Here is a 15,140-nt window from a genome sequence, read left to right as displayed (position 1 = left end):
AAAACCTAATCTCTCCACAGTAAGCTCAAAGCCAAGAGAAAAGTCAGTTATTTCTATTCCCTACCACATATTAATTGGTTGTGAATGTGATCTATCATCTGAAATGACTCTGACTCTATGCTTTAGTCTAGTCTGAGTGTCACTTACAATACAGTAATGGCCATGCAACAATGGGAATATTATTACTGTCTTCCTAATAAAGTTTTGCCTTTCAGGAAACACACATGAAATGAATATCTCAAGCCCCTTTCCCTTTAGGGCACTGAAAGTAAAATGAGAAGACAGTTTCTCTAAGAGCTATGTGCACACCGTATGAGACACAAAAATGGAAACAGAAAAAATTCAGGATGATATTTTGTTTAAATGTTAAGCAGTAGTATTAAAGGCCTTGGGCCAGAAAATTTTAGGGTAGAATCATCCTTATGTTAGAAGAGGACTCATCTTGTCATTGAGACAATCTGAGGAAAGGACAAGAGAACCAAATGTTTGGTTATGAAAATCTAACACTCGAGCTGTGTGATGCTCCCTAATATCTGAGTTAGTTGCATCAGAACTATGAGGCACTTTTGACTGTTGTAATCACGGCCTTAAACTGCTCACCTAAATTGCATACCCTTTTATCAAAATACCCGGAAACCTGTCCGGGCTGGCGGTTGGTTACTGGCCTACACCAAGCTGTCCCACGGAGCGCTGATTTGTTTTCCTGTGTTAGTAGTTGGACTCACCTGAAAGACAGTGGGGGCAAGTGGGGGTGGGGTGGGCATCACCACACTCTGTCCCCTGGACACTAAGGGTGCGGTGAGCTCTGAAGGCTATACAAGAGGACATTTTTGGGAAACAGGAGGTGGCACCAGAGAGCTTATGGTGGAAAGCATAGGAGGTGCTGCTCAGGCTGTGTTCCAAAGACGCTCAGGAAAATAAGCTGATTATAAAAGGAAACCTGACACTATTAGCAGTCTCATTGGGTTCGGAGCACAGTTGGACGAATCACCTAAAAAAGTGATAAAAGCTAACCGAAACCAACTAAATGAGTTATCTCTGGGGCTGGGATCCAGCAGTGATCTTTAAAAAAAAAGTTCCCCCAGATAATTCTCATGTACCCAGAGGCGAAAACCATTGCTGAAAGGCCTGTATTTCTCATGGTAATTTCTCTATTTCTCAACCTAAAACTGCCCTTAAAAAGAAAGGTTTTTGTTTTTGTTTTTAGAAAGTTTGAACATAAAATCATAGAACTTTACTAACATGGCTGAAAGAAAGAAGATGGTATTCCTCATTTGACTTTAAATTTGTGTTTCCCCAGACTATTACCACCTGGGCATTGGTAGAAATGCAAATTATCAGGGCCCCACCCCAAACCTGCAGAATCAGAAACTTGGGGAGTGAAACCCAGCAATCTGTGTTTTCATAAACCCTCCAAGGTGATTCTGCTGCTCATTCAAGTTTGAGTACCACTGTTCTGGATAAGTCATGACAGGTAAAAAAAAACAAAAACAAAAACAAAAACAAAACAGGAAGGCAGTTAGGCTGAAACTAGTCAGGTTGGAAGTCCACTCTGGTTCCCTTTTGTGCTTACAGAGAAGAATTCAAAACATATTCCTCATTCCCATAAAGCCTCTGAAAGGGGAGAGGATCTAATTTTACAACTTTATCTCCCTCAAACCTCCTAGGAAAGAATCATAGTCCTCTTGGTTCCAACTGGGTCATATGATTTTAAACAAAATGCAGAGACTAATGATGGAAAGCTGTCTGCCCACCAGAAAGAACAGTTGGCCCTTGTACCTAGGGGGCGAAATCAATGGGGGAGAATAGGGCTTTTTGAGCCAGAAAGAATAACCTAAAAATAAAAAAGAAAATAAAATCATTAAAACTGAACTTCGATTTATTTTTTTTCCTTTTACTTCATGAAAAGCAATGTGGTTTGTTTTTTGTTTTTTGTTTTTGTTTTTGTTGTTGTTGTTGTTGTTTGGGGAGGGGGGGCTCTGCACTGATATGTTAATAAAACTGAATAATGTCCCTTGCACTAAGGTTTTCAGTACGAGTTGAGAACTGCATAAGAACATGTTCTAATGATGCGTTGGTTTTCTCACAGTAACACCCAACCCCCAGAACGTTCTCCAGCAGCACCCACACTCTCCTGTCCTAGTGAATAAACCTGGAACAGAGCTGAAAATCTGAGCAGCTGCCACCTGGATGGTGAAGGATCTGCCTGTAAATTGTAGCCTGGCTCTGCTGCTGACTTCGATGGGAGTGTTGGGAAGTCACTTATCTTCTCTGGCCTTCAATTTTCTCAAGCAGAAAATGACAGAAACCACCCAGATGAAGTGAAATGTCAAAGTGATCTGGGCGGAGGGCCAGGTGCCACAGCCTCCAGCAGGGAAAAGAAAACTGCACAGGCTCATAGTGTCACCTCCTGGTAAATGGGCAGAATGAAATTTAAACTGAAACACTGAGAAGTTTAATTACCAGATGTGGACTAAACCCTTTGTGCTCTTTTTTTTTTTTTGGTTATTTTAATTGTCTTTTCTTCCCCATGCTCATATACTCTGCAAATTTACTGCCTTCACCAACCAATAAACAAAGTAAGCCAAATGAACCATTATAGATGAATCATATTATGTAAATAAGTAGAGAACCTCGACCAAATCCCAGACGATTGATTTTGTGGAACAGAAATATCTTTTTTGCTTACTTTTTAAGTTCATTTGATGAAAAAGAAATACCGCATGGGATCATTATTTTAAACACAGATTGCATTTAAGAGGAAGTGCCTGGTAAACCTTCTGGGATGTAAATAAGCTACTAATTTCATTTGACTAAAAGCTGTGAAATGCATTTCTGGGAATTATTGAGCAGAGACATGATTCCGGTGCTTTTTAAGACGGACTTCACTGGGCTTGGGGAGAGAAATGGAATCCTATTCATTGTACCTGTTATACTGAAGCTCCTTAATGACCCAGGCTCATTTTATCTGACTATATAGCCAGCTTTTCTGGATTTACAAAAGATGAGATTTGGGGAAAGAAAATGAGAAACAATGAGACATTCGTGTAGGCACCTAACTAGCAATTTGAAATTGGTATTCAGACCATCTGATTTTTACATCTCTCCCTTGGCTCAGTCTTGTTCCACCCTCTGAAAGTTTCCCGGGTACTATTCACACATTGCTCTGTTCAATCCGGTCACTACTGTGTTCAGTCATTGCCCTGTTTCTCTAATGGAAATATGCTTTCAAGACCTGTGACAACTGTTTCCAACATATATTTTGTTTTTTGTTTTGTTTTTTTTTCCATTTCCTCATACGAGTTCCATCATTTTCTTTTTCACTCTATTTTTCTTTAATCACTTTCTTTATCGGTTAGTTTTATTTTCATGTTTTTATTCGGGTCCTTGCTTTTCTTCATGACACCTCTCCTACTCTTAATGTTATTCTCTAGAATGCTGTTAGATTTTCTATCTTTCTTTTTTATATATACCAACAATTGTGGCATACAAAGGGCCCTGGAAAGTTGCCGCTATCAGGCTGGTTTGGCACCTGGGAGCCACTCAGTCAGTTTCTGTTCAGCGACTGCCTGGATAAATGAAAATAGAAATGACACCTTTTTTTAAAGATTTATTTATTTATTTGAGAGAGAGAAAGCATCGGACTCTCTCTCTCTCTCTCTCTCTCTCTCTCTCTTTAGCATCGGACTTTGATCTCAGCTTAGTTCTTAATCTCAGGATCATGAGTTCAAGGCTCGTGTTGGACTCAATGCTGGGCATGGAGCCTAATTAAAAACAAAAATTTCCTTTTTAGATATGTTTTTAGTATAGAAATGCAGTCAGTGCCTGGATGGCTCCATTGTTGAACTTCTGACTTTTGATTTCAGCTCAAGGTTGTGGGATTGAACCTTGTGTTGGACTCTGTGCTTAGGATAAAGTCTGCTTGAAATTCTCTCTCTCCCTCTCCCTCTGCTCCTCCTCACACTGTGCTCTCTCCCTCAGATAAATAAATAAGTAATATTTAAAAAAAGGAAATCCAACTGATTTTCATATCTTGATTTTTGTGTCCTGAAGCTGCTGAATTCATTAATTCAATAATTTTTTTGTGTGAAGTTGTTAAGGTTTTCTACATATAAAGTCATCTCATCTGCAAACACAGATAATTTTACCTCTTCCTTTCTGATTTGGATGTCTTTCATTTCCTTTTCTTGACTAATTGTCCTGGCTAGAACTCCCAGTATTATGTTGAATAGAAGTGGCAAGAATGGGCGTCCTGTCTTTGTTCTAGATCTTAGAGGCAGAGCTTCATTTTTCATTGAGTAAAGATGTTAGCTCTGTGCTTTTCATCTATGACCTTTATTGTGTTGAGGTAAGTTCCTTCAATTTAACTATATCAATCGAAAAAAATCTGGTTTGTGTAGATCAAAATTGAATCTATATACTACAGCAGGGAATAGGTGTGCCCAGATTTTAACATGAGAGGTAAGAAACTCAGAACTCCACTTATGGGTAGGAAGTGAGCACATAAGAAAATCACCAGTTAGGATGTAAGTTCCTCAGGGAGCAAATGTTTTCATCAGTTTCATTCTCTGCTATGTGCCTAATGATTCGAACAGTTCCTGGTACAGAAGGGGTGCCCAATACATATATAAGGAATGACTAAGAATGGGTTACCTTTTATGTGTGACTCATGATCTGTCACCACTTCCTGAAAGATGACCCATTACTGATAAGACACCATTTCTGGACACTACGACAACTGCCATAGCTTAAGGTTAATTTAACTTAACCACAGTAAGGGTTAATTTAAACTCCATAGACGTCTAGGGGTTGGGTTTCAAAAGATCTGTTAACCTCCTGAAATTATAAATACTATATAATATGTGGATATAGTAAACATATATCCTATGTTTCTGGGGAGAAATCCCACGGATTTCTTAATATTCTCAAAAGAGAGTGTGATCCAACATTTTCAGAACCACCGTGTGTGACAGTTATCTCCACACTGAAAGAACAACTAGGAAATCCTGACAAACAGAAACTTTGGTCAGACAGACTTGGGTTGAAATTTCAACTCTGCCCCTTGCTGGCTGGGTGGTTTTGGTTAAGTTTTAAAATCTGCCTTAGCTTCAATTTCCTTATCATGAAATGGGGATAATAATGACAAATCTCTAGACATAGCAGTGGAACCTGACCTTGAACCCAAATCTCTGTCTCTAAAGCCCATATTTTTGACAATTACTGTCCTGCTGTCATTAAATGAGATAATTATTATGAAAGTACCTGTTGTGCAGTAGTCACCCACTAAATATTTGTTAAAGTAAAAACAAAAAAAAGACAACTGAAAAGGAAAAGTCAGCCTAGAAATTCCTCTTTGAAAAAAAAAGAGATTCCTCTTTGTCTGACTTCATATTCAAATTAAAAATATGTTTGTTATTGTTATTATAAAATCAACTCCAAAATTTGAGGGAAAGAGAAGATATTACCTGTTGTAGGTTTGGATAAGTATGGAGTAAGGAGATTCCAGTGAGTCTTCTGACATTGAATGGGATAACTAGACTCACCTAACATCAAATGAAGGGTTGTGTGAGTCCTCTAGAATTAAAAAAAATATATTTATTCATGACACACACACACACACACACACACACACAGAGAGGCAGAGACACAGGCAGAAGGAGAAGCAGGCTCCATGAAGGAAGCCTAATGTGGGACTTGATCCCGGGACCCCAGGATCACGCCCTGAGCCAAAAGCAGACGCTTCACTACGGAGCCACCCAGGCATTCCGAGTCCTCTAGATTTTAATGGCAGAGTCTCCTTCTGGATCATCTACTCTTAGATATACAGGACTCCCATTTCACTAGAGTCCAGTATGAAACAGGATGTTTCTGTATTAGTCATGGTTGTCCTTTTGCCTGAACAATGGCTAAAGAACAAGCAATCATGGAACATAGATCTAGCTGCTGTCCATTCAGAGAAGGGGAATGATTCAGTGACTCAACGGAGAGAAGGATGCCTGGTTCTGAGTCTTTTCATTGTAGTTAGGAACAGATATATGGTTCAGGTATTAGCTGTTTCATTGCATTACACTGATAAGTGGCAAATGATAGGAATTAGGTTTGCTTACAGTGCAATAGTAATCTTATTCATTGCTTTTGACTTTTTCCTCAAACCTCTTATGGTTTTGAGATGTGTTTATTTAATTGGGCTGGAGAATGAATGATCCCATCTATGTTCCTGAATCAGATTTGAGCAGTTTTCATTAAGTGGCTAATCTGTGTCTCGCCCATTCTTTTTCTCATTTAAGCTTCATAACAACATGGTAAGGTTGACTGTATCATGATCTCCATCTATCAAATAATCAGAGGCTCAGAGAAGCTACCAAGTTGAGAACATTGCCCAACTTCATAGAGTTAGTAAATGGTGAAGCTAAGAAGTGAACCCAAGGTTTCTGAGTCTACTTTCTATTATGTTTTACTAGGCTGTGCATTAGTGTAACAGGATGGTATTTTAAGAATGGCATTCTGACAGCCAGAAGAAGACCAAAACAAATACTAAAGATGGTATTATTAGAAATGGAAGTTTGGGCTTGCCAAGAAATGTCTTTAATGCTATGTAATAGGAAGGCTGATATTTAGCTGAACACAAGTGTCTCTTAATATCATCTGCTCCTAAAATGCAGTCTAGGTGCTTCTTGTAAACTGCTCTGGTGATCCTAATGAAGTTTAGATCTTTTTCAGCACCCACAGAGAACAGAGTAAAATTGAAAATTAAGGGGAACCTGAATTTCCTTGTTTAATTTTATAAAGCAAATTCTGGTCACAAGTAAAAGTTTAAAACAGATAGGAAAATTTCTTGGCACTCATTTATTTTGTCTGATAACATGGACATCTATAAAACACCTAAGATTTGTATAGAGCAAAAGTGAGGGGGAATTTAACTTTTATTGGGTGCCTAAGATTAACCAGTCATGCTCACATACTTTACGTCTTTAAATCTTGAGAAAATCCTGTAAGTTGGGTAATACTAGATTCATTAGAAAAAAACAAAAAGCAAACAAATTAAAAAGAACAGATTCAGAAGATTAAATAAGTTACTGAAAGCTGCACAGCTGAGACATGGCAAAGGTAAGATTTGAACCTAGATCATGTGTTTTTCATTTTAGGATCTTGCCACATAGATAAGAGCCACATAAGGTGATATGAGCAGTACAGAATGTACCCAAAAGTTATCCTTTGGTTGAAACAACTCACTGCAAACCAGTTATGGATTGTTGGAGATAGAGAACATTTATAGATTATGTAGTTCAAACTTTCAATTTTATAGGTGAGAAAGATATATCAACTCTGAGTTATTAACTCAGAGAAGTTAAGAATATTGTCTAAGATCACAGAGGGAGGGCAAGTATCTATCTTCTAGATCACAGCTCAGTGCAGTTTGTGTTAGATCAGTATGGGCAACAGATAGGAACATGAGCCTTAGAGCTACACTAACTCATATTCGAATTCTGGGTGATTGGGCAAAGTTACCCAATCTCTTTCGATCTCAGTTTATCCAACTAAAATATGAAAATAATTGTACTTCATGGGATTAAATAAATGAGGTAATACTTGCAAAGTGTTAATCAATGCTCGCCCCATAATAAATACTTAATAAGTATTAAGTGTGACTATTCTTATCTCATCTCTCAAGGTCCACGCCCACTATAGAAGTGTGTAGAGTGGTTAAACTGAAGGCGAAATAATATAGATAGTATAAAAAGGAAACTTTTCTTTAAGATCGTCATGAAGTACCTCCCTGGAGAGATGGCAAGAGATAGTTCACAACAGATGAAGTAAATTCCATAAAGACTCAGCACCTCAGAATTCATGAGGGTGGAGGTCTAGGTGGGCCTCACAGGCTGATCCCAATTGGAGATGCTCAGGAACCACGGAGTGTGACTGGCAGCCACCCTGACCAACTGTGGCAGGAGCTAAAGAGAACATCCTGAACAAAGCTTCTTCCTCATTCTCTCTGTTCCTCCATCCCTCCTTGCCTTCCTTCCTGCTTTCTTTCCTGCCTTCCATTCACTAAATGTTTTCTGAGTGACTAGTGTGTGCTGGGCACTGGAATAATGTTCACAAAATGAAGTCTCTATCCTCATGGAACTTACTTTCTAGTGGGAGAGACAGAGGATGAACCAAGACACACGTAAGTAATTTAGTGAAAAGGGCTATGAGGGATATAAAACGGTGGTTTTTTTTTTTTTTTTTTTTTTTAAGATAGGGTGATCTCCTGTCTCTGAGGAAATGGCATTTGAGCAGAGACCTGAATGAAGCGAAAGAATCAATAACTTTCTGGAGAAAGAATATTCTGGACTGAAGGGAAAGCCAAGCAAACCTAAACCTCTAGTGGGAAAGATGAATGTAATTTTCAGAATAGAAAGAAGGTTAGTATGGTTATAGCAGAGAGAGCAGGGAGTGTAGACAGGGGCCGGATCACCTGGTACCTGCAGATGGAGGTATGGCCTAAACAGCAGGGAAGCTTCACAAACAATAGGGAAGTCCACCAACTGCATGTGCTTGGGGGTCATATGAGTTGCACTTCCAAAGTATGTCACTGATAACTACTTCTTTGTAGAAATAAATGAAGGGTAGATACTTCACAAAAGAATATAAATTAGCCAACTTCTATTTGCCTAACGTGAAAGATAATTGAAGCCATATAAGAAAAAAGGAGGAAGTGGGTTTGACATACTCCACCTGCCTGACATTCATATCATGTTGGTAATGTGTTAAACATATTACACGATTGGGTGCTGTTTAATTCAAGCTGAGGAACTTACTCCTAAAGCAGCAGCCTATGGGATATGAGTGGGGGATAAGGGTTGTGGCAGGGCAGGAATGCATTCAGACAGGCACTTCCCAGAAGCATAGTTACTGGACTGGGCATCCTGAGATTAGAGAGCTCATGGCTGGAGGTCCTTGAGAAAAGAGATACTTGAGTCTCCTTGGATTTTTTTTCCAATTTCAGAAGATGTAACAAAGCCTCGATGCTTAGGTTAACCCTTTTAGTGAAAGACCATAAGGATCTTGTCTAGGCGGGGGTTTTTGAGTCAGAAGAACAAGTATGAAAAAGGCTAAAATTTAGCCTGGCTTGGTGCTCTTTCTTTTGCATTTACAAAGATAATGATTGAATATACCCACCAAATTGTTGGTGTTGGGAGAGGAAGAGTGACAGTGGGAAAGTCTTACATAAAGAAAACTCACAGTCAAGTAGACACATTTCTATTAAATAAAGATTGGAGAACACACTTTAACCAAGTGCCACAAAATTTCACTAGTTAAAAAATGCACTCAGCTTTTAGAGGTGTCAACAATTCCAAACTTCAAGTTAGTTACAAAGCTGTAGTGATCAAAACAGCATGGTACTAGTACAAAAAAATAGACACATAGATCAATAGAACAAAATAGAAAACCCAGAAATGAACCCGTAATTATATGGTCAATTAACCTTCAACAAAGCAGGAAAGAATATCCAATGGGAAAAAGACCATCTCTTCAACAAATGGTGTTGGAAAAACTGGACAGCAACATGCAAAAGAATGAAACTGGTCCATTTTCTTAAAAATAAGTTCAAAATATACCAACACCAAGGAAATACAAACGATTTTAAAAACATATTATGAATAGCTATATGCCAATAAATTAGGCAATCTAGAAGAAATGGACGCATTCTTGGAAAACCACAAACTACCAAAACTGGAACAGGAAGAAATAGAACACCTGAACAGGCCAATAACCAGGGAGGAAATTGAAGCAGTCATCAAAAACCTCCCAAGACACAAAGGTCCAGGGCCAGATGGCTTCCCTGGGGAATTCTATCAAACATTTAAAGAAGAAACCATACCTATTCTACTAAAGCTGTTCAGAAAGATAGAAAGAGGAGTACTTCCAAACTCGTTCTATGAGGCCAGCATCACCTTAATTCCAAAACCAGACAAAGACCCCACCAAAAAAGAATTATAGACCAATATCCCTGATGAACATGGATGCAAAAATTCTCAACAAGATACTAGCTAATAGGATACAACAATACATTAAGATTATTCACCATGACAAAGTAGGATTTATCCCCAGGATGCAAGGCTGGTTCAATGGTTCAACACTTGTGAAACAATCAATGTGATTCAGTATATCAGCAAGAGAAAAAACAAGAACCATAAGATCCTCTCAATAGATGCAGAGAAAGCATTTGACAAAATACAGCATCCATTCCTGATCAAAACTCTTCAGAGTGTAGGGATAGAGGGAACATTCCTCAACATCTTAAAAGCCATCTACGAAAAGCCCACAGCAAATATCATTCTCAATGGGGAAGCACTGGGAGCCTTTCCCCTAAGATCAGGAACAAGACAGGGATGTCCACTCTCACCACTGCTATCCAACATAGTACTAGAAGTCCTAGCCTCAGCAATCAGGCAACAAAAAAAAATAAAAGGCATTCAAATTGGCAAAGAAGAAGTCAAACTCTCCCTCTTCGCAGATGACATGATACTGTACATAGAAAACCCAAAAGACTCCACCCCAAGATGGCTAGAACTCATACAGCAATTCGGAGGTGTGGCAGGATACAAAATCAATGCCCAGAAGTCAGTGGCATTTCTATATACTAACAATGAGACCAAAGAAAGAGAAATGAAGGAGTCAATCCCATTTACAATTGCACCCAAAAGCATAAGATACGTAGGAATAAACCTAACCAAAGAGGTAAAGGATCTATACCCTAAAAACTACAGAACACTTCTGAAAGAAATTGAGGAAGACACAAGACATGGAAAAATATTCCATGTTCATGGATTGGAAGAATTAATATTGTGAAAATGTCAATGTTACCCAGAGCAATTTACACGTTTAATGCAATCCCTATCAAAATACCATGGACTTTCTTCAGAGAGTTGGAACAAATTATTTTAAGATTTGTGTGGAATCAGAAAAGATCTCGAATAGCCAGGGGAATATTAAAAAAGAAAACCATAGCTGGGGGCATCACAATGCCAGATTTCAGGTTGTACTACAAAGCTGTGGTCATCAAGACAGTGTGGTACTGGCACAAAAACAGACACATAGATCAATGGAACAGAATAGAGAATCCAGAAGTGGACCCTCAACTTTATGGTCAACTAATACTCGACAAAGGAGGAAAGACTATCCACTGAAGAAAGACAGTCTCTTCAATAAATGGTGCTGGGAAAACTGGACATCCACATGCAGAAGAATGAAACTAGACCACTCTCTTTCACCATACACAGAGATAAACTCAAAATGGATGAAAGATCTAAATGTGAGACAAGATTCCATCAAAATCCTAGAGAAGAACACAGGCAACACCCTTTTTGAACTCAGCCACAGTAACTTCTTGCAAGATACATCCATAAAGGCAAGAGAAACAAAAGCAAAAATGAACTATTGGGACTTTATCAAGACAAGAAGCTTTTGCACAGCAAAGGATACAGTCAACAAAACTAAATAAAAGACAACCTACAGAATGGGAGAAGATATTTGCAAATGACGTATCAGATAAAGGGCTAGTTTCCAAGATCTATAAAGAACTTATTAAACTCAACAGCAAAGAAACAAACAAACCAATCATGAAATGGGCAAAAGACATCAACAGAAATTTCACCAAAGAGACATACACATGGCCCTACGACCCAGCAATTGCACCGCTGGGGATTTACCCCAAAGATACAGATGCAGTGAAACGCCGGGACACCTGCACCCTGATGTTTATAGCAGCAATGTCCACAATAGCCAAACTGTGGAAGGAGCCTCGGTGTCCATCGAAAGATGAATGGATAAAGAAGATGTGGTTTATGTATACAATGGAATATTACTCAGCCATTAGAAATGACAAATACCTACCATTTGCTTCGACATGGATGGAACTGGAGGGTATTATGCTGAGTGAAGTAATTTTAAATAAAAACTTAAGAAAATGCACACAGCTTTTCAAAATGGAGCACATAAAGGCACATGTGAGATCATATTCATTTTGATGAACAATACCAGAGTCTGAATTGATAAAGGTTCTTAGTTGGAAAAGTTGTTCATTTGTAGTTTGGGATTTAAAGGCTATTTATTTATTTATTTATTTAGTGTTTTGCTTTGAAATAATTAGCTATTAGACATGTTAAGGTATTTTCTTTTCATGTCAGGTATACAATGGTTTCAAAGTCAAGACAAGGTTGGATGGGAAAGAAGTAAACAAAGAAGCTAAAAGAAAATATCGACATTTCTCAAGCAATCAATGAAAATGTGTCAACATTTATGAGCATCTTTAGCTGGAGATAATGCAATGAAAAGAAATAATACAAGGAAAGAGTATTGTTGGCTATTCACAGTATGTATCCACTGTGGTACAATAAAATTCTGAGAGGCAAAGATTTAAGGTGAATGAAAATGATCAGTTCTAATAGTTGTAAATTCCAGCAGCTCAGAGAATATTTTTAGTATGCTTTCTGTGCCCTGAATGTAAAATTTAAAAATATTTTATTAAGAAAATACTATTCAGTCTTTTGAGAAATTTGCATTTCTCTGCAAAGATGGAACGTAGCATCCTTAGCTGAGTTATTTTCTGTAGAAGTTAGAGCTGTTTTATGGTATATGATTAGCACATTCTAAAGGCAAAGATTCCAGAAAGTTTAAATTTAGTTTTAAAAAACCGAAGGCATTTATCCATTCATGTATAACATGAAAATGCAAGCTTCACTTTCAGTGTGTTTGAATGCCACATATTATAATGGAAACTCTGAAATGTGATCACCAAACTGATTTCACATTTAGAAATCAAATTTAAAAAGAGGCTGAGACGGTTAGATCTGACACACACAAAAAATGGTTGTCATAGAAGAGCAAAAATATCTTACATTTTGAGGAAAGTAACATACTATTCTGGATGGCCATCCTAGGTCAATAGAGATTGAAGACTATAAGTATAGGAATAAAATATTTTATGTCACTCTAAAATTCTAATTTCAGAAATAACAGTGTAAACTTAATGTGCAGATAGTCACTAGGCACTGTTGGTAGCTAAGAAAATACCTGGTGAGTCATGATAGACAGATATGGATTAAATAATATTTAAGATTTTATAATTGATGAACTTATCATATTAGGATATGTTATGATATGTGGGAGAGAACTCTATAAAGACCTTAAATTTCCATATAAGGAAAAGTACAGTCCAACTTATTTTGATCTATCTAAATCTTTATTTTTTTAAATTTTTATTTATTTATGATAGTCACAGAGCGAGAGAGAGAGAGAGGCAGAGACATAGGCAGAGGGAGAAGCAGGCTCCATGCACCGGGAGCCCGACGTGGGACTAGATCCCAGGTCTCCAGGATCGCGCCCGGGCCAAAGGCAGGCACTAAACCGCTGCGCCACCCAGGGATCCCTATCTGAATCTTTATATTTAGGTTTTTTAAAAATAGGCAGCTAACAGTTGGGTCTTGTTTTTAAAAAATATTTTAACCCAGTCTTTATCTTTTGATTTACATTTGACGTAGTTATGGAGAGAGTTGGATTTAAATCTATTATCTTGTTATTTACTTTCTATTTATTCTATCCTTGTTCCTTTCCATCTCAGTTTCTGCCTTATTGTGGATTAATGGAGTATTTGTTTTAGTATTCCATTTTTATCTCCACCACTGACTTACTAACTAAACCACTTTGTTTGTTTTATTTATTTTTAGTTTTTGCCCTGAGGTTTACAATATACATTTTTAGTGTATTACAGTCTATCTTCAAATAGTATACCACTTGAAGTATAACATGATTCTCACAATAGTTATAATTCCATTCCCCATCCTTCATTCTATTATCATATATTTTAATTCTATGTGTGTTAGGCCTGATACATTGTTATTTTTGCTTTAGTCAGATGTCTCTTCTAAAAATTTTTAAAATGAGAAAAAATTATATTTACTCATATGTTTACTATTTCCAGAACTTTTTATTGTTTTGTGTAGGTTTGATGATCTCTGGTATTATTTTCTTTCTAAGAAAAGAAAAAATCTTTAACATTTCTAACAGTGTAGTCTGCTGGAAATGAATTATCTCAGATCTTGTTTGCCTAACAAAGTTTATTTCACTTTTATCTTTGAAGGATATACTTATTGAATATAGCACCTAAATTTACAGTTTTATTCGGTCAGAATTTTAAAGATATTTGTTCCATTATCCTATAGTTTGTATGATTTATGACAAGAAGCCTGCAGAATTTTTCATCTTAGTTCCTCTACCTGTAATGTGTTTCTACCCCCCCCCCACCCGCTGGCTGCTTTTAGATTTTTAGTGATTTGATTATGCTCTGTCTTGGTGATGGTGGTGGTGGTGGTGGTGGTGTGTGTGTGTGTGTGTGTGTGTGTGTGTGTGTCTGTGTTATCCTGCTTGGGATTTGTAGGATATGCATTTATATCAAATGTAGAAAGTTTGGTGGTATTTCTTCAATACTTGACCCTCATTTAAAAAAATATATATATATATATAATCATAAAAATGAATATATATTATTATATGTGTTAGACTGCTTGATATTATTCTACAACTCTGTTAATTTTTTTTTTTACCATTCTTTTATCTATATCCTTGATTTTGGATAATTCTCTTGCTTTGTCTTCAAGTACATGGACTTCTTTCTTTTGCAGTATCTAATCTGCTCTTAATCCATATGGTAAAATTTTCATGTTGGATGTGTTTTTTCATCTCTAGAATTCCATTTGGGCTTTTAAAGAATACCTTCTATTTTTCTTCTCTGTTAAGTTTTCCTGTAAATATTTGCATGTGGTGATAATAGGTATTCTAACACCCTTGTATCTAGTTCCACCATCTTTGTCATTTCTGGGTCTGTTTCTATTGGATGACTTTTTCCTTCTGGTTGTAACTTGACACATTTTTCTGGCCTCCTGGCTTGTCTAGTAATTTTTGATGGAATGCCGAAGATTAAAAATTCTGTATTGTTCATTATCTAGGTTTGGCTTCCTTTTTAAAAATGTTGATTTTTGTCTTGGAGGCAGCTAAATTATTTGTTAAATCAGTTTAATTACTTCAAATCCCTTTTAAAGCTCTGCCAGAATGGGGCAAGAGGAGTCCTCTCTGTAGTATGCATCAGCCCTACT

General features: G+C 37.3%; 1 protein-coding gene across 10 annotated transcripts in view; it reads right to left on the bottom strand.

The window, feature by feature from the left end:
* The window catches only part of ANKS1B (ankyrin repeat and sterile alpha motif domain containing 1B), a 1,038,970-nt gene that overhangs the window by 202,122 nt on the left and 821,708 nt on the right, over nt 1-15,140 (bottom strand). The window lies entirely within an intron of this gene.

Source organism: Nyctereutes procyonoides, unplaced genomic scaffold (genome assembly GCF_905146905.1).
Source record: "Nyctereutes procyonoides isolate TBG_1078 unplaced genomic scaffold, NYPRO_anot_genome, whole genome shotgun sequence".
Taxonomy (NCBI): Eukaryota; Metazoa; Chordata; class Mammalia; order Carnivora; family Canidae; genus Nyctereutes; species Nyctereutes procyonoides.
The sequence above is the reverse complement of the archived record's forward strand: the minus strand, read 5'-3'. Positions and strand labels throughout refer to the sequence as shown.